The sequence below is a fragment of the Equus asinus genome, chromosome X (genome assembly GCF_041296235.1).
Source record: "Equus asinus isolate D_3611 breed Donkey chromosome X, EquAss-T2T_v2, whole genome shotgun sequence".
In the NCBI taxonomy this organism is placed as follows: Eukaryota; Metazoa; Chordata; class Mammalia; order Perissodactyla; family Equidae; genus Equus; species Equus asinus.
This window is the reverse complement of record NC_091820.1, coordinates 104,365,730-104,389,757: the sequence shown is the minus strand read 5'-3', so window position 1 is coordinate 104,389,757 and position 24,028 is coordinate 104,365,730. Positions and strand designations below refer to the sequence as shown.

The 24,028-nt window shown below is 38.1% G+C and overlaps 1 protein-coding gene across 3 annotated transcripts in view; it reads left to right on the top strand.

Moving 5' to 3' along the window:
* DCX (doublecortin) overlaps positions 1-24,028 on the top strand; it is a 363,420-nt gene that overhangs the window by 67,220 nt on the left and 272,172 nt on the right. The window contains exons 4-5 of one of the 3 annotated variants that reach the window (XR_011499892.1): positions 269-382; positions 8,717-24,028. The exon at positions 8,717-24,028 is cut by the window's right edge and continues 13,834 nt beyond it. The exons of the other annotated variants lie outside the window; for them this stretch is intronic. The gene's annotated coding sequence lies outside the window, so the exon portion shown is untranslated. The remainder of the gene's footprint in view (positions 1-268; positions 383-8,716) is intronic. 3 annotated transcript variants of the gene reach the window in all.

Below are 24,028 nucleotides of genomic sequence, written 5' to 3'. Positions count from 1 at the left end.
AATGACCAGCCAAATGTAAATTCCTAGTTCATACACTAGATAATATGTAAGTAGCTGTGTTCTCTATTTCCTTAGTAAATCTAGTAATATGTGTTTCTTATTTACTTAGTGAAGTAGAAGTCCAGGTCTGTCTGCTGAAAATTATATTATTTGAATCAATTCAATATGATTTTTATTGAATGCCTATTGTGTGCTTGGAATGAATGTTCATTGAGAGTAATCTTTACTAACTATACTGCAACCCTTACATTATATTTCCTCTTTCCAGGATAATTTTGAAGGACTGCACTTGAATTCATCTCCTTTCCTGCTCTACCCACTGAGCTGAACCTTGGAGGAAATTTTATAGCTGTAGACTAAAAACTTGCCAGGTTGACAACCTGTATCCTGCATTTTTATACCTCAAGATTGAGCACTTTACACCCGCCAAAATACATTACATTTAACTTGCATCATGTATAGTCATATACTTATATGAAAATATGTGTTTTCTATTATGAATGAGATTTGTTTCATAAGTTGTCCATGTTCACTTGCTGTCATGGATTTTAATTGGTTGCCTACTCAGCATCCATTTCCCCCTTCTTCTTTCCTAAGGATACCAGATTTCTGACCAGGTAGTTGCCTTTCCTCCTTGTGGCTAATATATGTACACACAAATTCAAGTAGGTGCACACATTTATGCTTTCCATTGTATATGAGCCTATGTCAGTGAAATGATTTTTCTCTTATACAAAAGGCTTTGTAGATAGTAAATAAAGAGGCTGCATATGGGAGAGAGAGTTTGTGTGGAAGACAGATAAATAACAGAGTGGTAAGAAACAGCACTGGTAGGTGATAGTATACTCCCCCTAAAATGGTAATTTTCTAGTGTTGAATCCTCTAAGACCAGAGCCATGGAAAAGGGCAGGTCCCAAGAGTGATTGACTGCACTTATCAGGACTGACTGTGGCATGCAGTTAGTGAGAGAGGATCCTGAGGCCTAGCCAGAAAGTTTAGATCTTGGGTAATCATTCTGAGCAACTTGAAGCAGGAGAGAAGAGGAGAGCATGGGTCCAGGAGACAAAGTGGGCCAGATGCTAAAGAAGCAGTAACACCAAGGCACCAAAGAAATGATATGAACTAGAGTTAGTAAGAGGCTGCAAAGATCAAGGTGAACATCAGATAGTGGAACAAGCTGGGATGGAGCTTGGTGTTTGCGGAGGATACAGTAATTCAGGAACACATCTCGAAGAATTGGGAATGTAGTTTCAGGCCTCTTTTCTGAATGTTTTGGTTGTTCCCATCAACAGGGGTGAGTCTAATAGGAGCAGACAACAACCAAATAGTATTTCATTGAAAATGAGTATCAGTGCAGAATGGATTACCTACACATGTTTTTTTTAACTCCGTGACATTATCATATAGGAAAAAGTTTACTACTACCACTATATGGGGCCAGCATGTGCCAGGCACTCCTAAGAGAACTTAGTATGAATTATCTCACTGAAGTTTTATAATAGCCTTATGAGATAGGTACTTTAATTATTCCCATTTTGCAAATGAGGAAACTAAGGTTCAGAGATGGTAAGTCATTTGCCTAAGATCACTAAGTGGCACAGCTGGATTGCAAGTCCAAATGTGTCAGATTCCAGAGAGTGTGTGCTCATAAGTGTGTGTTACACTGCCTCTGTGATAATCTCCTATGCTGTTTTCAGAGATGTGGGCCATATGCTCTTCTTCATTAATAGTTTGCTTAGCATTTAGATGAAGGTGCTGCTTCATCCATTTAGCAGTGAAGGGAAAATACATCGAGACTACAGAATGAACAAGACTCTTTCAAGAAAGCAGGAAATAGCTGACCTGAGGCAAGGGTGGAAGTCACCTCCATTCCACAGGATTCACCTGAAAATTTTGAGCAAATAGCAACTTCAATGAATTGCCACCAGAAATTTGTGTTATAATAAACCAAAGATACATTCTTGAAGAAGTGTATACTTGCTGAGAGAGTCTTTTGGAATGTCTGTCATTTTCAGGAGGCTCCTAGGGGTATGGTAGATCAATACTTGAAATTCTCTGCACAGCTCATGATCTGATGCAGGATGCTCAGGGCAAACTCTGAAGAAGCTTTAAACTACATTTTGCAAAGTTCAAGTGGCTTTCCTTTCTATGTTTTTGTGAACTTCTCAAGATTTTATTTTATTTTATTTGGTGAGGAAGGTTGTCCCTGAGCTAACATCTGTGCCAATCTTCCTCTATTTAGTATGTGGGATGCCACCACAGCATGGCTTGATGAGCAATGTGTAGGTCTGCGCCCAGCATCCGAATCAGCAAACCCTGGGCTGCCAAAGTGGAGTATGTGAACTTAACCACTATGCCACTAGGCTGGCACCCCCAAGACTTTAAAAAGTAAAAATGGTTTATTGCAACAGCAACCAATGGTGATTATTCCACAGGCAATACCATTTCAGATGCCTTATAGGTGAAGTCTTTCAAAATGAAGAATAAGGTGACTTCAATTGCAGTTTAAGGCAGCTTAATAAGAAGTTGGTAGTGAGTACTTGTGCTTCAGCCACCTGACACTTGGCTGGCTACAATTGGAAACAAAAGGGGAAATAAAATGGAATTGGAAAAAAGACTCCTATGTTCCCCTCTACTGGATATCCTTAAAGTTACTATCTGTCGACCTCTAAGTACATATTTTTTATCCAAATAACTTTGTATTCTTAATAGAGAATTAACTAGGGTTAATAATAATAATACTGAAAATAATAGCAGCAAATACTTATATAGAACAAATATCATTTTATTTAATCCTCACAACTATTAATATCTCCATTTTACAGATGAAGAAACTGAGTGACAGGTTAAGACTCTTAACAAGAGTCATATGGCTAATAACTGGGGGAGCTGAGATTATGAACTCAGGCACTCTGGTTCCAGAGCACATGCTCTTAATCACACTTCTAAGAGAACAAGTCAGTCGGAAGAATTCCATGATGAAGAAAAACAAGAAGAACATTTGATGAAATAAAGGCTAAAGTCTGGAAAAGATTCAGACTGTGATAAAATGTAGTTCAGATGTAGTTTAGCGCAAAGAGAGAGAGCAAGATTACAGAATCCTTGGGGAGAAAAAGAAACCGTACACAAAGAGCAGACTAGGATCAGGGCAATGACTGAAGGAACTCAGTATACACTGCCTCTTGAACTGAACAAGATTGAACTTTGTGTCTATTCTATTGAGCAGTAATTATCTAAACGTTTATAGTTGTAGTTTATTAATTGCCTTTAGAATTATAGAATTTTACCATGAATTATAGCTATCTTTTTGGTAATGTAAAAAATATTGTTTTTGAAGGAGGGGGATGCCCTTATAGTCTCATAGCCATTTCAACTATTATTTGAGTATTAATAGATCAGCATTCCCCTGGAAAAATTGCTAAATCCCCCTAGCACTTAATTCCTTTCTTAGTAAAATGATGGGTTATCATAGATTAATTATTTATATAACTTTCAGCTTAAAAATCTTGCCAGGTTTTTAATCTGCTAAGTGCATGATAGCAAGTCAATCAATATGCATATTGAAAAAAAATCTTAGAATGCAACTTAGAGAAAAATATAAATGCAAAGGCAAAAACAGGAGAGAGTGGAAAGGGCACACACTTATCTGTACTGTTATTTGGCAATTGATCATTACTCCTACTCTTAATGGAATCATGTATTAAATAGCTTTATTATATTCATTTAATTAATTCAACAAATAATTGAGTACCTACTAGTAAAACTCGAGTACATTTGGTTTTGCCACAAAGATTAAGATTGCTTTTAGGATAAAGGCTGTCATAGGTATTTTATAATTGCATTCAATGATGCTTTTGTTGTTGTTAGTGCCGTCAAGTTGATTCTGCTCCTGACGACCCTGTGTACAGCAGAGCAGAAACCTGCCCAGTCTTTTTGCCCCATCCTCTCACCTTCCCACACTATATGAGACAATGTTCCACTACTATTCATGGGTTTTTCTTTTTTTTCGGTTTAAAACTTATGAATTGTTTATTTCTAAAATTTGCCATTTAATATTTTCAGATTGAGGTTGACTGTGTGTAACTGAATCCACAGAGAGTGAAACGATGGACAAGGGGGGACTACTGTATATAGAGCTGCTCTGTTCATGATAGTAGACACTAGCCACATGTGGCTGTTTAAATTAATTAAAATGAAATAAAAAATTCAGTTCCTCCATTACAGAGTGCTCAGTTGCCACATGTCACTAGTGGCTACCATATTGAACACTACAGATATTGAATTTTTTCATTATTGCAGAAGATTGTGTTGGCCAGCAGTGATAGAGGGAATATGGGGTTTCACATAGCAGGATGGAGAGCAACTGGAGATCCTTTGACCAGGGAAATAGTGGCATGAGGAAAATAGTACCCAAAGATCAAGAGGTGTAGAGAGTAGAGGAAGAGCAATGAGGAACTATGGAGTGAGTAGGCCTGTTACTTCACTGTTACAGCATACTGAATGTATTCAGTATGGGAATGCGAGAATGGTTAAGCTATTCTGAAGGAAGAACATAAGGATTTTGTCTGAATGACTGAAAGCATCAAAGAGCCACAGATATGACCACTGAGGATTTTAACCTGAGAGGCTGAGGGAGAATGGTGTGGCACCAATGAGTGGGGAGTATTTAGGAGGAGGAGCTGCCTTGGAAACGTGAAGGAGAACAATCACATCTTTACCACACCCTTAGAGGGTGGTAGTGAGGATTAAATGAGGTGATATAAGCACATTCCACAGATGATGGATAGAAACTTTAAATGTAGATTGTTTTTAAAGGGACCTGTCTCCTTTGTTTTTACAGAGTGTGAAAGCAAATAAACATTATATTGTGTGGCTTCCTCTTGCATCTTCTGCATATACTCTTTTGGTGACAGCTGTTTCCCTTGTTTGCTTAGAAAAGAGAGGGAAAACTACATTTACTGAGTACCTCCCATGTAAGGTGACTTACATACATTATCCCCTTATCCTTGTGAGGCCCATGTTATAGATGAAGGAACATAGCTAGGAAGAGGTGAAGCAGGGATTTGAACTCAAAACTTTTGCTCTTTCTGCCTAATCTCTACAAGTAAGGATGGTTTCACTATTAGTTCCTTAAGTTGATACCACCCTCTCTTGACCTGGTAACTTGAAGCCTGATGCTTATCTCACATTCTACATTTTGAGGTTGTCTTTAGCACTGAATTCCATTTGCCACCCATTTTTCAAATGTAAGAATAGATCCTATAAAAATTGTTTACTCAGAGCAATAATTGATACGTGGGGTGACCTGGTCTGACTTCCAACTAGATTGTTCTATTTGTTTTTGATAATTTTCCTATTCCTATTTGTGATCTTCTCTTTTGCACTTAAATAAGTCCCTTCAGCATTTCTTGTAGAACTGGTTTCTTGGTGATAAACTTTAATTTTTGCTTGTCAGGGAAACTCTTTCTCTCTCCTTCCATTCTGAATGATAACCTTACTGGGTAGAGTATTCTTGGCTGTAGACTTTTTCCTTTCAGCACTTTAAATATATCATGCCACTCTCTTCTAGCCTGTAGAGTTTCGGCTGAGAAGTCCTCTGACAGCCTTATGGGGTTTCCTTTGTATGTAAGTTGTTGCCTTTTTCTTGCAGCTTTTAGGATTTTCTCTTTATCTTTAATTTTTTGGCATTTTAATTATAATGTGTCTTGGTGTGGGCCTCTTTGGGTTTATCTTGTTTGGTGCTCTCTGTGCTTCTGGTGCTTTGATGTCTGTTTCCTTCCTTAGGTTAGGAAAGTTTTCAGCTATTATTTCTTCAAATAGATTCTCTGCCCCTTTGTCGCTCTCTTCTCCATCTGGGATAGCTATAATATGAATGTTAGTCCACTTGATATTGTCCCAGAGTTCCCTTAGACTGTTCTTGTTCTTTTTAATTTATTTTTCTTTTATCTGTTCAGCTTGGGTGATTTCCTCTAGTCTTTGTCCAGCTCGCTGATCCATTCTTCTGTATCATCTACTCTGCTATTTTGTCCCTCTAGTGAAATTTTCATTTCTAGTATTGTATTCTTCATTTCTGATTGGTTCTTTTTTGTATTTTCCAATTCTTTGTTGATGTTCTCACTGTGTTCATCCAGTCTTCTCCCAAGATCAGTGAGTATCCTTATGAGTTTTTATTTGAACTCTTTGTCAGCTAGATTGCTTATTTCTGTTTCATTTAGTTCTTTTTCTGGGGTTTAGTCCTGTTCCCTTGCTTGGAATATATTCCTTTGCCTCCTCATTATGCCTCTTTCTCTATGCTTATATCTATGTATTAGGTGAGTCAGCTATGTCTCCTGATCTTGGAAAAGTGGCCTTATGTAAGAGATTAAGAGATGTCTTTTGAGGCCCAGCAGTGTGCTTCCCTCTCGTCACCAGTCCAAATGATCCAGGAGTGACCCCTGTGTGGGCTACGTGTGTCCTTCTGCTGCAGCAGGGTTGCTCTTACTACAGGTACCCAGGAAGTCTAGGCTTTCCCTCCCTGCCCAGCTGTATGTAAATCAGGTTTGGGGAGCCCAAGCACAGTTGGCTGCAAGGTATAATAGCACACTCCTGTTGCAGTTTTTCTGTTAAGTGAGTAGGCACCCAGTGTGGCTGGTTGCTAGGTTCAGGGGCTTACAATTGCTATAGGCCTCAGGCCTGCAAGGCTGTTGTCAGCTCTCTTATGATTTCAGCTGAGTGGGCCTGGCTCCAGGCATGGGAGCACCCAATTGTTTCAGGCTTTGGAAGGCAGGGCCTGTCCCCTTTGTGGCTGTTTGTTAGCACAGGTTTTCAGCCACTGATAAGCCCCACCCCCCATAGGTCCACACACCCCATCGACACATTCCTGGCCCATACACACTTCCTGGTCCCCTGGAGTATACCTAGTCACCTCACTGCAGAGACCCCCACACTCTCTACTAATGTTCCCCACAGTTTACCTGCTCTTCACACAGGCCCTGCCCCAGAGAGGCAGACACACTCGCCTGCCTGTAGAGGACCGAGGCACCTAGTCTATGCAGGCCAACAAGTAGCCTGAGGACTTGCTGTTGGGTGGGGCCAGTCCTTAGGGCTGCTGCCTGCCCTGGCTGAGCTGGATTAAATCTGTGCTCTAGTGGGTGTGGCAGACCCTGAGCTAACAGGCCAGGGGAAGAACTCCAATGGCTTCTGCCACTGTCTGTGTCAGCACGCCTGTACTAGGTCACAACAATGGCTGCCACCAATGTCTCAGTCTCTAGAGAGATCTCACCCCTCACCAAGATGCACCCAGAGCCTACCAGGTGAGTCTCTTTTCACCAAAGGACTATGCACCCTTCTTTCTGGTGATTTTAGGTTGCTTTCTGAGATGGGTGAATTTGCATGTGGGCCCTTTAAGAGCTGGCCTTTTTCAGCTTATATCTGATAGCTTTTCTGGGGGTATTCTCTGTTGCAGTTAATAGGCAGTGAAGCCAGATCTTATGAGACTTGTCTCAGTTGTACTGAGTCTGAAGTATGCTTATAGCACTAATGGGCCCCTGCTCTGGTCCCCATTCCTTCAGGGAGGGCTGCATACCTTAGGGTGACTCCTGCTTGGTCAGCCATGAAGCTCTGCAGCTTGTGTAGGTGGCTTTTTTTTCTCTCCAGAAGGAATTTCTGCCTCAGTCAGGACTGTCCCTTGTGGTGGGGGTTCTTTTTATCCAGCTTCCAGTTTTCTCTCTTTGGTAATTTTTCTAAGAATAGTTGTAATCTGGTTGTGTTCATGGGAGGAGGTGAGTTCAGAGTCCGCCTACACTGCCATCTTGACAAGATCTCTATTCATAGGTTTTCATGGTCAATTTTTTTCAGAAGTGGGTGGCCAGGTCCTTCTTCCTAGTCTGCCTTAGTCTGGAAGCTCTGCTGAAACATGTCCACCATGTGTGACCCTGCTAGTATTTGAAATACCAGTGGCATAGTTTTCAGTGTCACAGCAACATGCATCCACCACAGTATGACAGCTGACAGATGTGTGGTGCGTTTCCTTGACCAGGAAATGAACCTGGCTGTGGCCATGAGAGCACTGAATCTTAACCACTAGACCAGCAGGGCTGGCTCAATGATGTTTGACACATGGTATATTCTCAATTATTTATTTTGACTCAGTTTTACCTTCTGCATAGGCAAGATCTAAACTTTGTAGTACAGACCTATTTTCCCTAAAAATAAGCAGGTCTATATGAGTTTTAATAGAAACATTGCAACAGATGTGATGAAATTCCAGAGACACCCTACTTTGTCATCCTGCTCTTGTTGATCACAGTATGGTTGTCAGATTCTCAAATTTTCCTGACCACCAAATATGTACAAGGTGATGTAGGGACTATAAAGAAAAATAAAATATCTTTTTCCTTGATGCCTTTACACAAAATTAAACAGAAGTTACAAAGATCTGATTAAAAGTGGCTAAATAATAAGGAAACAAATTTATTTCATCTTATATAACAGAAAATATGAAAGGTAGGGCAGTTTCAGAAGTTGTTGCTTGAGACTCAATAATGTTATTAGCACCCAGGTTCATTGTGTTTTATCATCCTGCTATCCTTAGTAAGTTAGTTACTTCCCACATAATCACAGATGCACGCAGCAGCCCCAGATATCATCCGTTCACCAAAAAATACCTAAAGGCTGGAAGGGAGAAAAAGAATGTTTCTGTTTCTTATGTCCTTTCTTAACCATAAACATAAAATAGATGACCTTCTTCAGTCAACAAACTTCTCTTCATGTCTCATTGTCCAGAACTGCATCACTTACCTATGCCTAAAGCAAGCTCTGGCAAGGGGAATGATATCACCTTGATTGGCTTATACCAGTGAATTTTAAACTTTTTAAACCACAACCCACAGTGAGAAAATAATTTGCACATTATTATATAACACACACACACACACACACACACACAAATGAACATGCACATGCTTAGACACACATAAAGCCTCACAAAATAATTATTACCCTTAATGCAGGTAACATACTATGATATTATTTATAATATTCTATTTCTTTAATCAGAAAATTCTGATAGTAAATCTTTCAGAAAATTAAAGAGGAGAGAACACTAACAAACTCATTTTTGAGGCCAGCATTACCCTCATACCAAAGCCAGACAAAAATACTATAAAAAAAGAAAACTACAGATCAATATCCTTAATGAATATTGATGCAAAAATCCTCAGCAAAATACTGGCAAAACAAATTCAAAAGCACATTAAAAGGATTATACTTCATGACCAGGTGAGATTTATCCCTGTGATACAAGAATGGTTCAACGTATGAAGAATCAATGTAATATACTACATTAACAGAACAAAAGATAAAAATCACATGTTAATCTCAAATGATGCAGAAAAAGCATTTGACAAAATTCAATACTCATTCATGATAAAAATTTAACAAGCCAGGAATAGAAGAAAACTACTTTAACATCTTTTATGGCCCTTTATTAAAGGCCATATATGAAAATCCCACATCATATTCAATGGTGAAAAACTGAAAGATTTTCCTCTTAGATCAGGAACAAGGCAAGGATGCCCCTTCTACTAAATAAACTACTAGAAGTCCTAGACTGAACAATTAGGCAAGAAAAAGAAATAAAAGGTATTCAAATTGGAAAGGAAGAAGTAAAATTATTTATGTTCACAGGTTACATGATCTTATATGTAGAAAACCCTAAAGACTACACACACACACACACAGACACACACAAACTGGTAGAACTAATAAACAAATTCGGTAAAGTTGCAGACACAAAATCAATATGCAAGAATCAGTTACATTTCTGTATACTAACAATGGACAATCTGAAAAGGAAGTTAAGAAAACAATCCCATTTACAATAGTAACAAAAAGAATAAAATACTTAGGAATAAACTTAACCAAGGAGGCAAAATATCTGTACACTGAAAACTACAAAACAGTGCTGAAGGAAATTAAAGACGACACAAATAAATGGAAGACATCCTGTGTTCATGGATTAGAAGACCTTATTGTTAAAATGTCAAGACTACCCAAAGTGATCTACAGCTTCAATGCCTACCCTATCAATTTCAATGGGTTTTTTTGCAGAAATAGAAATACATCATCCTAAAATTCATATGGAATCTCAAAGGACCTCAAATAGCTAAAATAATCTTGAAAAAGAGGAACAAAGCAGAAGGCCTCATATTTTCTGATTTCAAAACATATTGCAAAGCTACCGTAATCAAAACAGAATGGTACTGACATAAAGACAGACCTATTGACCAATGGAACAGAATAGAGTGCCCAGAAATAGACCCTCACATATATGGCCAAATGAACTTTGACAAGTACACCAAGAATACGCAATGGAGAAAGGATAGTTTTTTCAACAAATGGTGCTTTGAAAACTGGATCTCCACATGCAAAAGAATGATGCTGGATCCTTACCTTACACCATTTGCAAAAATTAACTCAAAATGGATTAAAGCCCTAAATGTAAGAACTAAAACTATAAAACTCTTATAAGAAAACATAGTGGAAAAACTTCATGACATTGGATTTGGCAATAATTTCTTGAATATAACATCAAAAACACAGGCAGCAGAAGCAAAACTGGACAAATGGGACTACATCAAACTTAAAAACTTCTGCACAGCAAAGGACACAATCAACAGAGTGAAACGGCAACCTACAAATTGCAGAAATTGGAGAAAATATTTGCAAACGATGTGTTGAGATATTAAATATCTAGAATATATAAAGAACTCCCACAACTCAACAACAACAAAAAACCCCAAATAACTTGATTTTTTAAATGGGCAAAGGATTTGAATAGACTCTCCAAAGAAGATATACAAATGGCCAGCAAGCATATGAAAAGATGCACAACTTCAGTAATCATCAGAGAAATACAATCAGATATTGCTTCATACCTGTTAGGATAGCCATTATGAAAAAAAACCCAGAAAATAACAAATGTTGGTGAGGATTTGAAGAAATTGGAGCCCTTCTGCACTGTTGGTGGGAATGTAAAAAATGTGCAGTCACTGTGGAAAACACTATGGAGGTTTCTCAAAAAATAAAAATAGAAATACCATATAATCCAGGAATATCACTTCTGGGTACATATCCAAAAGAATTGAAAACAGGATCTCAAAGAGATATTTGTACACCCATGATCATTGCATTATTCACAGTAAGCCAAGAATGGAAGCAGCTCAAATGTCCATCAAAGGATGAATGGATAAAGAAAATGTGGTATATATATACAATGGAATATTATTCAGCCTTAAAAAAGAAGGCAATCCTGTCCTATACACGACATGAATGAGGACATTATGCTACCTTGAGGACATTACGCTAAGTGAAGCAAACTAGTAAGAAAAATACAAATTCTCCATGATTCCTTTGATATAAGGTTTCTAAAGTAGTCAAGTTCGTAGAAACAGAAGGTTGAATGGTGGTTGCCAGGGGCTTTGGGGGAGGAGGAAAATGGGGAGTTTTTGTTTAGTAGTTATAAAGTTTTAGTTTTGTAAGATGAAAAAGTTCTAGAGATCTGTCGCACAACAATGTGCATATAGTTAACACTAATGTACTGTTTACTTAAAAGTGGTTAAGATGGCAAATTTTATGTTATATGTCTTTTACCACAATAAAAAACATGTTGATTGTGACCTACTAAATTGATTTTATGACTTGCTTATGGGTTACAACCTGATTTTGACAAATCCTAGCTTATATTAATTGATTGACTGTCTGTGATGTGACCTACCTTGGAGTACGAGCCTGTCTTATACTTGATCAAATTCATGGCTCTATTAGCAAGCAAAAGGTAGGGGGAAATGGAATATTATTTGGCAATAAAAAGAAATGAAGCGCTAATACATGCTACAACATGGATGGACCTTGAAAACATTGAAGCATAAGAAGCCAGTCACAAAGGATCACCTATTGTATTATTCCGTATAAAATGTCCAGAAAAGGCAAATCCATAGGGATGGAAATTAGATTAGTGGTTGCCTAGGGCTGGGGTGAGGGATTGGGGGAAATGGGGAGTGACTGCTAATAGGTACAGGTTTTCTCTTTGAGAGGACAAACGTGTTCAAAATTAGACTGCAGAGATGGTTGCACAACCCTTTAAATATAGCAAAAACATTGAATTGTACACTTTAAATAGCTAAAATGTATGGTATGTGAATTAAATTCCAGTTAAGCTGCTAAAAAAGGGAAAAATGACGTAGAGTTTATATCTAACGAAATAAAGACAATGTCAGCATATGAAAAATGTGTAAATATAAATGCAGACAATTTTGGAATACTCATATGTCTGTCTATGTAAAAAATTTTGAAGTGAAGAAATCAATGTCAGAATTATAGAGAGATAGCAAGAACTATTTCCTGGTGATATTATAAATTCATTATATAATGTCAATAAGTAACAAGAAGCATTATACTTAGTTTTGAGCTAGTAAAAAGAAAAGGCGGGAAGAAAAGCTGAGGAGTTAGAAAACAACAGTGTGCACAGGAGATACTTTATTTAAAAATTGCCTTAGTTCTATATTTTCAGTTTAGTCTCAGAATGTAGCCCTTCCTAGCCCAAGTATTTTTCTATCCGATTCAGAGAAGTCTGGATTCTCTTCCTAAGATAGCTATGGTGGTACTAGTAAGCCGTGTTTGAACTCAGTCGTTTTAGTTAGACCTTTGCTAATTTTGTCATACTTACTTGTCTTCCCTCATTAGATTATGAATTTCTTGAGTCTAAGGACTGTAGTTTCCAGGAGTGACATTATATTAGGAAATTAACCTGGGGAGAGGGAGGCACCACCAAGATTTGGCCACCGTCACTTAATCAGCTGTGTGACCTTAACTTCTCTGAAGCTGTTTCTTCATCTGTAAAATGAGAATCATGATCTATTTCAAGGTGGTGTTGTAAGAACGAAATGGGATTAAGTTGTATGAAGTATCTAGCGTGGAGCCTGGGACACGGCAGATTCTCAAACAGTTTCTTTCACGTGTCTTTCTGTGGCCCTCTGTTCTTTTGTCCCAGATCAGGTGAAATGGCCTATTTGCCCTAATTTTCCTCATTCTTTGAGCCCAGAGGCACTACTAACTCTGAAACTTACAGGGATCATATCAGGCTTCTAGTTTTTACTTCCCGTGTGGTCCTTAGAATTTCTTTCATTTTATTCACTTTTGTCCCTTCCCCATGTATGCAAAGATCTATATTGATTGTGTAATTTCCTCCAAGTCTCAGTAGGTAGTGGATATCATGACAATTTTACACTAACAATGATATTTACATAAAATATTCACAGAAGATTTCTTGACTACTATGAAAAAGGGAGTTTGTGTATTACATATAGAGTGGAAAAGAGCTATTAATCAGAAGCTATTCCTGAAATAGAGAAAACAGTAGTTATGGTTTTAAACTTAATTGTTAAGATACAGAGTTATTCATCATGTGCCCTTCTTAATAGCTAACCCAGACATCAATTTGTTATGTAAGCAAAGAATCAGGAAGCTACAGCAGAGCTCAAGGAAGCTTTTGAGTATCTTCTGTACTGATTAAATTACCTGATATATCTTAATAATATTTTGGTTAAATGCAAAAAGTAATTTTAAAAAGTGTGTGCTGAGGGAAGAGGGGAAAGGAATTTGTATTGAAAGACCAAAATGGAAGTGTTTTGGGTTTACTCTGACCTTGGAGTTGATAGTACATAATCAGTTATGTCAATACCCTCCAGCCAAAGGCCACTGGGAACACACCTGTAATTGAACAAATTGGGTTTATTGCTTGTTGCAGGGAGGGAGAATGCACACCGTGGAGATCCATGGGGCACCTCATTAAGAGAGTTTAGAAAAGACTTAGTATATAGAATTTGGGGTCTTTTAGGTGATTCTGGGAAGGTTTTAAGGAAGCAGTCTTTTTTCTGGATATGGATGCTGTTGGGAAATGGGAGTAATTTCATGATTGGGTATCTTAATAAATCTTACCTAGAAGAAGGGGAGACTAGCCCAAGGGTAAAGCTATAATTGGTACAGAAGCAGCAGTCACTAATATTATCTAGGCTAGGGGGATGTTTAGTCGTTGTTGTGGCTTGGACAATGTTCATATTTTTCTATGTTCAAACATGATTACACAGTAGTCTTTTTTTGCCTTGATACACTATAGTCACAGAGTGGCCTTGTTTGATGTTCATGATCTGTCAGACTCCTTATGTTCAATGGGAGAACGTCAAGATCTAGTTGTGAATGCCAGGTCAGCTCCTGGATGTCAGGGCCTGCTTTTCTCTTTCTCAGTTAGGAGCATTATCTTCTCCTACCCCATTTTCTCTCTGTTTTCTTGTTGAGTTCTTACTGTAAAATCAGACATTTTCTAAGACTATTGTTATAAGTGGGAAGGGAAGGGAAACTAACATTTATTGAGCACTTATATATTAGGAACTGTTGTATATATAATGATACATAATATCATATAAAAATAATAATAACCCTGAAGCAGATATCATCTACATTTTACAGAGGAAGAAACTGGGGCTCAGAGAAGATAGGCAATTTGCTCAAAGTTACACAGCTGGTATATAGAGGCTGATTTTGAATCCAGATCTGTCTCTAAAGCCTTATGTACTTTCTGCTCTACCATGTTGCCTTTCAGGAGATTTAGAAATATAACCTATTCTTTATGTCTGTACTATTTATTTAAGAAAATATTATATTCAGAATTGAAACATGGAGAAGTGATAATTCCTTGAATTCAGTTATATTGAATATTTTTAGACTATATATGTCAGATGGCAGAACCTATAGGAAGCAGATTTTATAGTCTTGTTCCACCAGATACTGTAAATACTCAGGGGGGACAAAGAACTAAAAGAAAGAACTAAAGTGTTGGATTCTGTGTGGATTCTCTGCCCTAGAAGAAATTTAGGAACTGGCCATTTGGAGAAAAGCGGTTCCTGGAGGTGAGCTTTCAGGTATAAGGATCAGTTCCATTTCAGTTCCTATTGCTTCTGTTGCTTGGCCCAGACATGCAGGCTCACCCTTGCCCCAGTCTCTGGGAACCATTTAGCTGTCAGGCAGGCGGAAATGTAAAGAACCCTGGACTCACACCTCAGTCACTCAGCATAAAGTCAGCCTTCCTACCAGTCCTTTTCTGACCTAATAGTTTAGTCTGATAAATGGGCTCTTACCTTGTCCTTATGAATAAGTTTCTACTTTATAATCCAGTCTAGTAAATAAATCCTCCTCTTGCATCCTCATAATAGTTCAGTATTCCATGATATGGGGTAAAGAAAGAAAGTTTCCACAGGCATATTCCTCTTTTCATATTTAGCTAAATTGCTTCAAGGATTTATATCTAAGTGACTGACCACTCTCTTTATGGACTTCTATTAATGTTCAAACCTGGGCGTTGGAATCAGATAGAATTAGTTTGGACCGCAACTTTTCTACTAAACTACCTTGGGCAAAATACTTAACCTCACTGAACCTCAGAGTCCTCATTCTGAAAATAGAGATAATAATGTCTATCTCGCAGGGTTATTGGGAGTCTGACATGCGGTATGTTAAGGCCAAAGTGCCTGGAACATAATTGTTCAGAAAGTGGCAGCTCTTCTTTTTTAAGTTCGGGTAAAATTCACATGACATAAAATTAGCCATTTTAAAGTATACAATTCAGTGACATTTAGTACATACACAATATTGTGCGACCATCCTCTCTATATAGTTCTGAAATATTTTCATCATGGCCAAAGGAGACCCAGAGTGCTAACTCGTTTATAGCTCAAAAATGCTTTGACTCTGTGGGTGGTAAGACAAATGGCGTCACAGTGAGAACATTAAGATCACAATCTAAGGCTGATTAACTACAAAACTCCATTCATTCTTCTCTGATCTCTGGTGTGATGATATCTGTGAAAATTCAGCAAAATAGAGGTGTATTTGCCAGCCTTTTTGCTTTACAGGTCACTTTCAGGAATTTTCATCTCACATAAGGTCAGCCTGCAGATTTTTTATCCCTCGGTTGCCCTTTCCACCCACCATCATACCATGAAGTTTCACTTAAGCACATTACTTAGCTGGGTTCAATGCCAACCTCTTGTAACACAATTTATCATTGACTCCTACAAAGTGTTTGCTAATTCATAGAGAATTAATTGTGCACTTTAATCATTTTCATTGAATCAATTCCCATGTCTGTAGCTTGTATAACTGTAAGTACTAGCTGCATACTGATTAAAAATTTCCCATCAGTTGTATGTGAGGTATGACTATAAATTTTCGTGTTACTTTTCCTTCTATGACTCATAAACTGGCTTAGAAACAATTTCAAAAAGGAGTAAAAGGTTTGCAAGTGATTGTGCATCCATGGAATAAATGTTCTTTTTTCTCTTAGGAGAATACTCAGATGTATATATTCTGATTTGTTAAGATGGTTTTACTATATTATAGTCACAATTAATATTCTCCATTTCAACATTGCTGTTGGAATCCTCATTTTCTATGTGAATTTTCAGCACTTTTTTTGATTTTTAGAGTATAATAGGATATAATATTTTTTGCTTTCAGCTTTTTTAAAAACCAGTTTTTAATGATGTAGTCAGGCATTGCAATGTGTAAAATATTCTTTACAAATAGATAGTGAAAAGAGCAGTTAGTACCGTTCATAACATGTGTCAATTGCTTGTTTTGGGGTAGTGCTAGAATGAGAGAACACAATGTTGCCGAACCCAGGTTCGTTTTTGCCTGTCGCCCAGAAAGCCAAACACCCACATAACGAGATGACAGCAGAGAGAGGGTTTAATCAAAAGGCAGCCAAGTGAGGAAGCAAGAGAATGAGTCTCAAATCTGCTTCCCCAAAAATGGGGACTCAGGGATATTTATGGGGTAGGGGGGCAAGGTGGTCTGAAATGTGGAGATAGATGATTGGAGGTGAGGAAAGGTGAGGTAATTGATGATCTGCACAAGTGTAGTCAGACTTCATACCTCTTCATAGGACGCATGTTCACAAAATGGTGGCATTAGCATGATCTGAGGGTGGAGTTTTTAGCCTCTTGACATCAAAAGGTCGCTTGTTGGACATCTGCATGGGCCCAATTGAAGAGTTGGTGGTCTCAACCAGCCTGAAGTGGACAAGGGGTTCTAATTCCTGAAAAACAGCTCACACACCCATTACCATGGTGACCCAGGCTCCAGAGAGATGTTATCTATAGGAACCTAGTGGCAATCAGATAGCATATTGCCTAAACTGTACAGTTAATAATGGGTGGGTAAACAGCTAAACACTATAATCAGTAATTGCAAAAAGGAAAGAAAAACTTTAGTTACTACTGCTTAATCATCAATGACTAACTGCCAGTTTCAACAAGACTAGAAGTCTGTTAGGAAACCTGGGTTCTAGTCCTCAGTCTGCAACTAAATAGCTCTGTAATTTTGGACAAGTCACAACCTCATACAGGGGCCACAGTTTTCTTATCTGTCACATCATAATGTCTTTCCTATTTACCTCATTAGGATGCCATAAAGACAAACTTAACATGTTCCAGGTTCAACCAATTACCCCCACCATCTCTTCTCCCAACTCTCCTTCTGGAATCTTGTCTTTTATGCTGTTAATTGTCTCACAAATTGTTCTTCTTTGTTCCATTCTCATTGTCCTAGGTCAAATCCTATTCACCTCAGTCTTCTACATGAATGGAATAGGCTGGACAGCCTGCCCCCATTTCTTGCCCTCCTCCAAACCATCCTCAACTTGATAAGAGTTATGTACTGAAAACACGGTCTAACTGTGCCATTCTCTGGCTTAAAACTTGAAATGGCTCCCTATTGCAAAGTGATAAAGTTTGCTTTTTGTGTCTGGCATATGATGTTCATCAGATACAGCTTCATTCTAACTTACCAACAATGAGCCCACCACACACTGTGATATGAAGTTATTTTCATTCAAATCTTCAGTAATCCTACTGTGGCAGATGCTTATGATACACTATGCCAGATCCCCATGAATCCACCTTATTTCAGCTCAGTATGGTTGAAGTTCATTATATCATTGCAAATGTCTTGAACCAAGCATGAGTCACAGAATTTCTCTGCTTTTGCTTTCTTAGAAGCTACAAAACACTGCTAAACTCTGTTCCAGGTGCAACCTAAAAGTATGGGGAGTTAATGCCCCAGAGATGAGGACAATTCTCAAGGAAAGGAGGGAAAGTCAATGGATAAGTGCCCCAGCTCCTCTGTTCTGTGGTGAGACAATTCTGAAGCTTCTTCTATACAATTTCTTAGACAGTTCCTAGTCAGATTGAGCTCCAGTTGCCCACAGCAGTTCCACCTTGTCTCTTAGGGAGATTCTTGAGATCACTTCCCAAATAAACTACCCATTCCCAGTCCTTGTTTCAAAGTCTGCTTTCCAGGTAACCCAAATTAACACACCTTCTCATTTTTGCCTGCTTTATTTTTTTGTGTTTTTTTGGCGAGGAAGATTGGCCCTGAGAAAACATCTGTTGCCAATCCTCCTCTTTTTGCTGGACAAAGACTGGCAGTGAGCTAACATCTGTGCCAATCTTCCTCTATTTTGTATGTGGAAAGCCGTCACAGCTTGGCTTGATGAGTGGTGTGTAGGTCCACACCTGGGATCCAAACCCACAAATCCCAGGCCACCAAAGAGGAGCTTGTGAACTTAATCACTATGCCACTGGGTCAGCCCATTGATTTTTTTGATCATTAAGAGAAGTATGCTGGGGGCCGGAACCATGGCTGAGTGGTTAAGTTCGCCTGCTCCACTTTGGCTGGCACAGGGTTTCACCAGTTCAGATAATGGGTGCGGACACAGCACCACTCATCAGGCCATGCTGAGGCAGCATCCCACGTAACACAACCAGAAGGACCTACAACTAGAATATATGACTATGTACTGGGGGGCTTTGGGGAGAAGAAGAAGGAGAAGAAGAAGAAAGAGAAGTATGCTAAAGTCTCCTTCTATGATACTGATTTTGTAAATTTCTCATTATATTTCTATTAGATTTTGCTTATAATATTTCAGAGCTCTCTTGTTAGATGCCTAAAGGATCAATATTTTATCTTCTTGGTGGATAAAACCACCATGATATATCCCTCTTTGTCCCATTAGATTTCTTCACCTTGAATCTATTTTATATATTAATTTTGATACATCCGCTTTATTTTCTTAGCATTTGCCTAGTATATCTTTTTCCATTTTTTTTGTAATCTGTGTTCATGTTTTTGCGAGGATGTAAGTTTTAAGCTCACTTGGATAAATACCAAGGAGCATGATTGCTGGATTATATGGTAAGAGTATGTTTAGTTTTATAAGAAACTGCCAAACTATCTTCCAAAGTGGCTGTACCATTTTTCATTCCCACCAGCAATGAAGGAGAGTTCTTGTTTGCTCTACATCCTTGTCAGCACTTGGTGGTGTTGTTTTGGATTGTGGCAAATCTAATAAGTGTGTAGTGATATCACATTGTTGTTTTAATTTGCAATTTCCTAGTGACATATGATGCAGCCAGCCCTGGTCGTCTAGAGATTAAGATTTGGTGCTCTCACCACTGCAGCCCAGGTTCATTTCCCAGTCAGGGAATCACAGCATCCATCTGTCGGTTATCATACTGTTTGGCCGCGCGTTGCTGTGATGCTGAAAGCTATGCCACCAGAATTTCAAACACCAGCACAGTCACCCATGGTGGACAGGTTTCAGTGGAGCTTTCAGACTAAAACAGACTAGAAAGAAGGAACTGACCACACATTTCCGAAAAAAATTGGCCATGAAAACCCTACGAATAGCAGCAGAACATTGTCTGATATAGGGCAGAAGGTGAGAGGATGGCTCAAAAAGACCAGGCTGGGTTCTGCTCTGCTGTACACAGGGTTGTTAGAAGTTGGAATTGACTCCACAGCACTAACAACAACAAATGACATATGACATAAGATGATACTTACTTGCCATTGGTATATCTTTGGTGAGGTATCTGTTCAGGTCTAATTTTTTTTTAATTTATTTTTTTAATTGCAGTAACATTGGATTAAACATTATATAGCTTTCAGATGTACATCATAATATATTTCGAATTCTGTGTAGATTACACCATGTTCACCACCTAAAAACTAATTATAGTCCATCCCCTCACATGTGAGCCTAGTCACCTCTTTTGCACTCCCCTCTTACCCTATGGTAACCACCAATCCAATCTCCAATGCTATGTGTTTGATTGTCGTTGTTTTTATTAGATCTATCATATGATCCAGCTATTCCACTGCTGGATATTTATCCAAAGAACTTGCAAACACAAAGGCATAAAGATATTTGCACCCCTATGTTCATTGCAGCATTATACACAATAGCCAAGACTTGGAAGCAACCTAGGTGCCCATCAAGGGACGAATGGATAAAGAAGATGTGGTATTTATACACAATGGAATACTACTCAGCCATAAGAAATGATGAAATCTGGCCATTTGTGACATGGATGGACCTGGAGGGTATTATGCTGAGTGAAATAAGTCAGAGGGAGAAAGTCAAATACTGTATGATCTCACTCATAAGTAGAAGATAAAAACAGTGACAAACAAACACATAGCACTGGAGATTGGATTGGTGGTTTCCATTTATTCATTTAAAATTTTTATTTTATTTCAGTGGGTCTCTTGTAAACAAAACATAGGTGTATAAATGGATTAAAATTTCCAATCTGATGATGTAAACAAAAAGTATGACAACACATTCTATTAGCAAGGCTGTGGGGAAATAGTCACTCTCATACACTGCTGGTGGGAATGCAAAGTAGTACAATCATTTTGGAGGGAGATTTGGAAATATATATTAAAAAAAACTACATACTCATTTGTCTTTTAACAAAGCAATCCTGGGGCTGGCCCCGTGGTCGAGTGATTATGTTCGCGTGCTCTGCTGCAGGCAGCCCAGTGTTTCATTGGTTAGAATCCTGGGTGCGGACATGGCACTGCTCATCGAACCACAGTGAGGCAACGTCCCACATGCCACAACTAGAAGGACCCACAACGAAGAATATACAACTATGTACTGGAGGGCTTTGAGGAGAAAAAGGAAAAAAATTAAATCTTTAAAAAAAACAAAAAACAAAGCAATCCTATCCCTAGGAATTTACTCTGGATATAGACCTACAACAATATAAAAATATATATATACACGAAGATTTTAATTACACCATTGTAATTTCAAAATGCCAGAAGCAACCTAAATCCTAACACAAGAGAGTGCTTGAATAAAGTATGATACATCACACAATGGAATACTATGCAGGTGCAAAGAAGAATGAGGAAGAATTTTATGAACTGATATGGAGTGATTTCTAGCATATATTAAGTGAAAAGAAGCAAATTAAAAATAGTATGCTACCTTTGACATAAGAAGACGGGGGAAATAAAAATATACATGCATCAGCTCATTTGTGCAAACAGAAACATGAAAAGGTAAACTAGAAACTAATGGTATTGGTTACCTACAGGTGTTGGGTGGGAATAAGGTATAAAGGAGGATATATGGAAAAAGAGTAGAAGAAATGTGGAAGAGTAATCCTTTTTTTATACTTTTTTATACACATTTTATATACCTCTGACTTTTAGAACCATGTTAATATTTCACATACTTAAAAATACATAAAATCAACAAGGATGGGGCAAGGCAAGGTAAATGGAATACAAAAAGAAATAAATGAACCTAACTTTATTTCAAGTGAATAACAACCACACCAAAGTGTTTGTGTGTATGTGCAGGAGACGAGGAGTCTAAGACTTAATCTAACTAACTGAAACACAGTGTTTTGACTATATTCCTTATGAAGATAGGAAAGAAACTTGGACTCCCAATGATATGATTTAGAGCCAGCAACCTCTAAGCTTCGTTTCCTGCCTATGTCTGTCACCCCCTGGAGCATTCTGATAATGTTTGCCCCTTTCCCCCACACATCCCACAAGGTCATGCATCCTCATGGCTGCCTCTTTAAAATCTTGCATTGGACAAGAGCTTCTCTTAAATCTTGTGCGAGTGAAACTCTCTCTTTATAAAATGCCGGTGCACTGCTATTGATATTCTCTTACTTCTGGACTTTCTCCCAGAGAGCCATCCTCCCTGCCTCCTGCCTTGGGACTTCCTCACCTTTTTGAATAATACAGTTTTGTTTTTTTCATACCAATAGACTACCATTGTAAGTTTCAACACCTGAACCTAACCTTGAGAGGGAGCTTCCCCATGACACAGTGAGGTTGCTATAACATAAGGATAAAGAGAGATTTGGAAACTAATATTGAACTCTTGTTGGTAGGTTTGATTTTCACAGCGTAGGTTAGCAATTCTGCAACTAATTTGTATGTATTCTTGGATTGAGCAAATAAGTAAATATATTGTTGGCAGTAAGAGCCAGGTGTTTCACTGTTGAAAGGAACTACAAATAAGGAAATAAGGAAGGCTAGGACAAACACTATGTTATTATATTACAATTAGAGGTATCAGTGTGAATTCATGGTTTTTGAAAGATAGATTGATAGAAAGACATAGAAATATAGATGTATGTATGTGTGTATACATGCATATATATCCTAGTTTTGTCCACTGAGATGTCATAGAAGTAAATGATATTCTAGTACCAATGAGCACACCCAGTGCCCAGATCTTGGTTTGTAAAAAGCATTCTTCAATAGGGGCCGGCTCTGTGGCCGAGTGGTTAAGTTCGCGTGCTCCACTACAGCAGCCCAGGGTTCGGATCCTGGGCACAGACATGGCACCACTCGTCAGGCCATGTTGAGGCAGTGTCTCACATCCCACAACTAGAAGGACCTGCAACTAAGATATACAACTGTGTACAAGGGGGGTTTGGGGAGATAAGGCAGAAAAAAAAAAAAGATTGGCAACAGTTGTTAGCCCAGGTGCCAATCCTTAAAAAAAAAAAAGCATTCTTCAATAAAAGAACAAGGGCTCCTTGGAGAAATGAGTGATTCCAGTGCTGGGACAGAGAAAGTACAAGATGATTCTGGAACATATTGTGGTGCCAGAAATGAAAGAGGGTCCCAAAAAAATCATGGGAAAGATAAGTTGTAGACAGGATGCCCTTACCTATGCATCGTACAGAGTACAATTATCAAAATCAGGCAATTAACATTGATACAACATTATTATCTCATATGCAGACCCTCTTCAAATTTCACCATTTGCCCCAATAAGGTGGTCCTTTGTAAGACTGTGTTAAGAGCATCCTGTCTGCAACACTCTGAAACATTTCAAGGAAAAACAAGAGATGGAAAGTGAAAGTGGTTAAATGTGAACATTTGGGAAATCTGGGTGAATGCTATACCAGAATTATTTAACTATTTTTGGAACTTTTTGTAACATTCAAATTATTCGTAATTAAAAGTTTTTAAATTTTTATTCTCAGAATCTTCTCTTAATAACTTAACCTATTAATGTTGATTGTAGTTACTGGTACGTTTGTCTTTAGTACAGTCATGAGTCACTTGATGGGGATACATTCTGAAAAATGCATCATTAGGCAATTTCATCATTGTGTGAACATCATAGAGTGCACTTACACAAACCTAAATGGTATAGCCTACTACACACCTAGGCTATACGGTACTAATCTTATGGAACTACCATCATATATGCAGTCCATCGTTGACCAAAATGTCATTATGTGATGCATGACTGTACTGCTATCTGATTTTGTTTTCTATTCATCATTTTTCTTGTTTTCTTTTGCTATTCTTTCTCTTAGCTGAAAGCTTTTAGCTTTTAATTTGTTCTTTTATTTTTCTGCTTCTAATTTCAAAGGTGAAAATGCTCTTTCTGTGCATCTGGTTGGTACGCTTAACACACACATTTATATATTTTTTAAAATAAAAATCTAAATTTTATTAGAATCTATATCTTCCCTTATATTAGGCCCCAGCAACTTTGCAATTTATGTCCTGTTGTATCCCAAGTTGAGATCTCCTGGAATTTTAGTTCCAAATAATTATCAAAAAATATTTTGACGTTATGCATCTAAAATTATTTAGA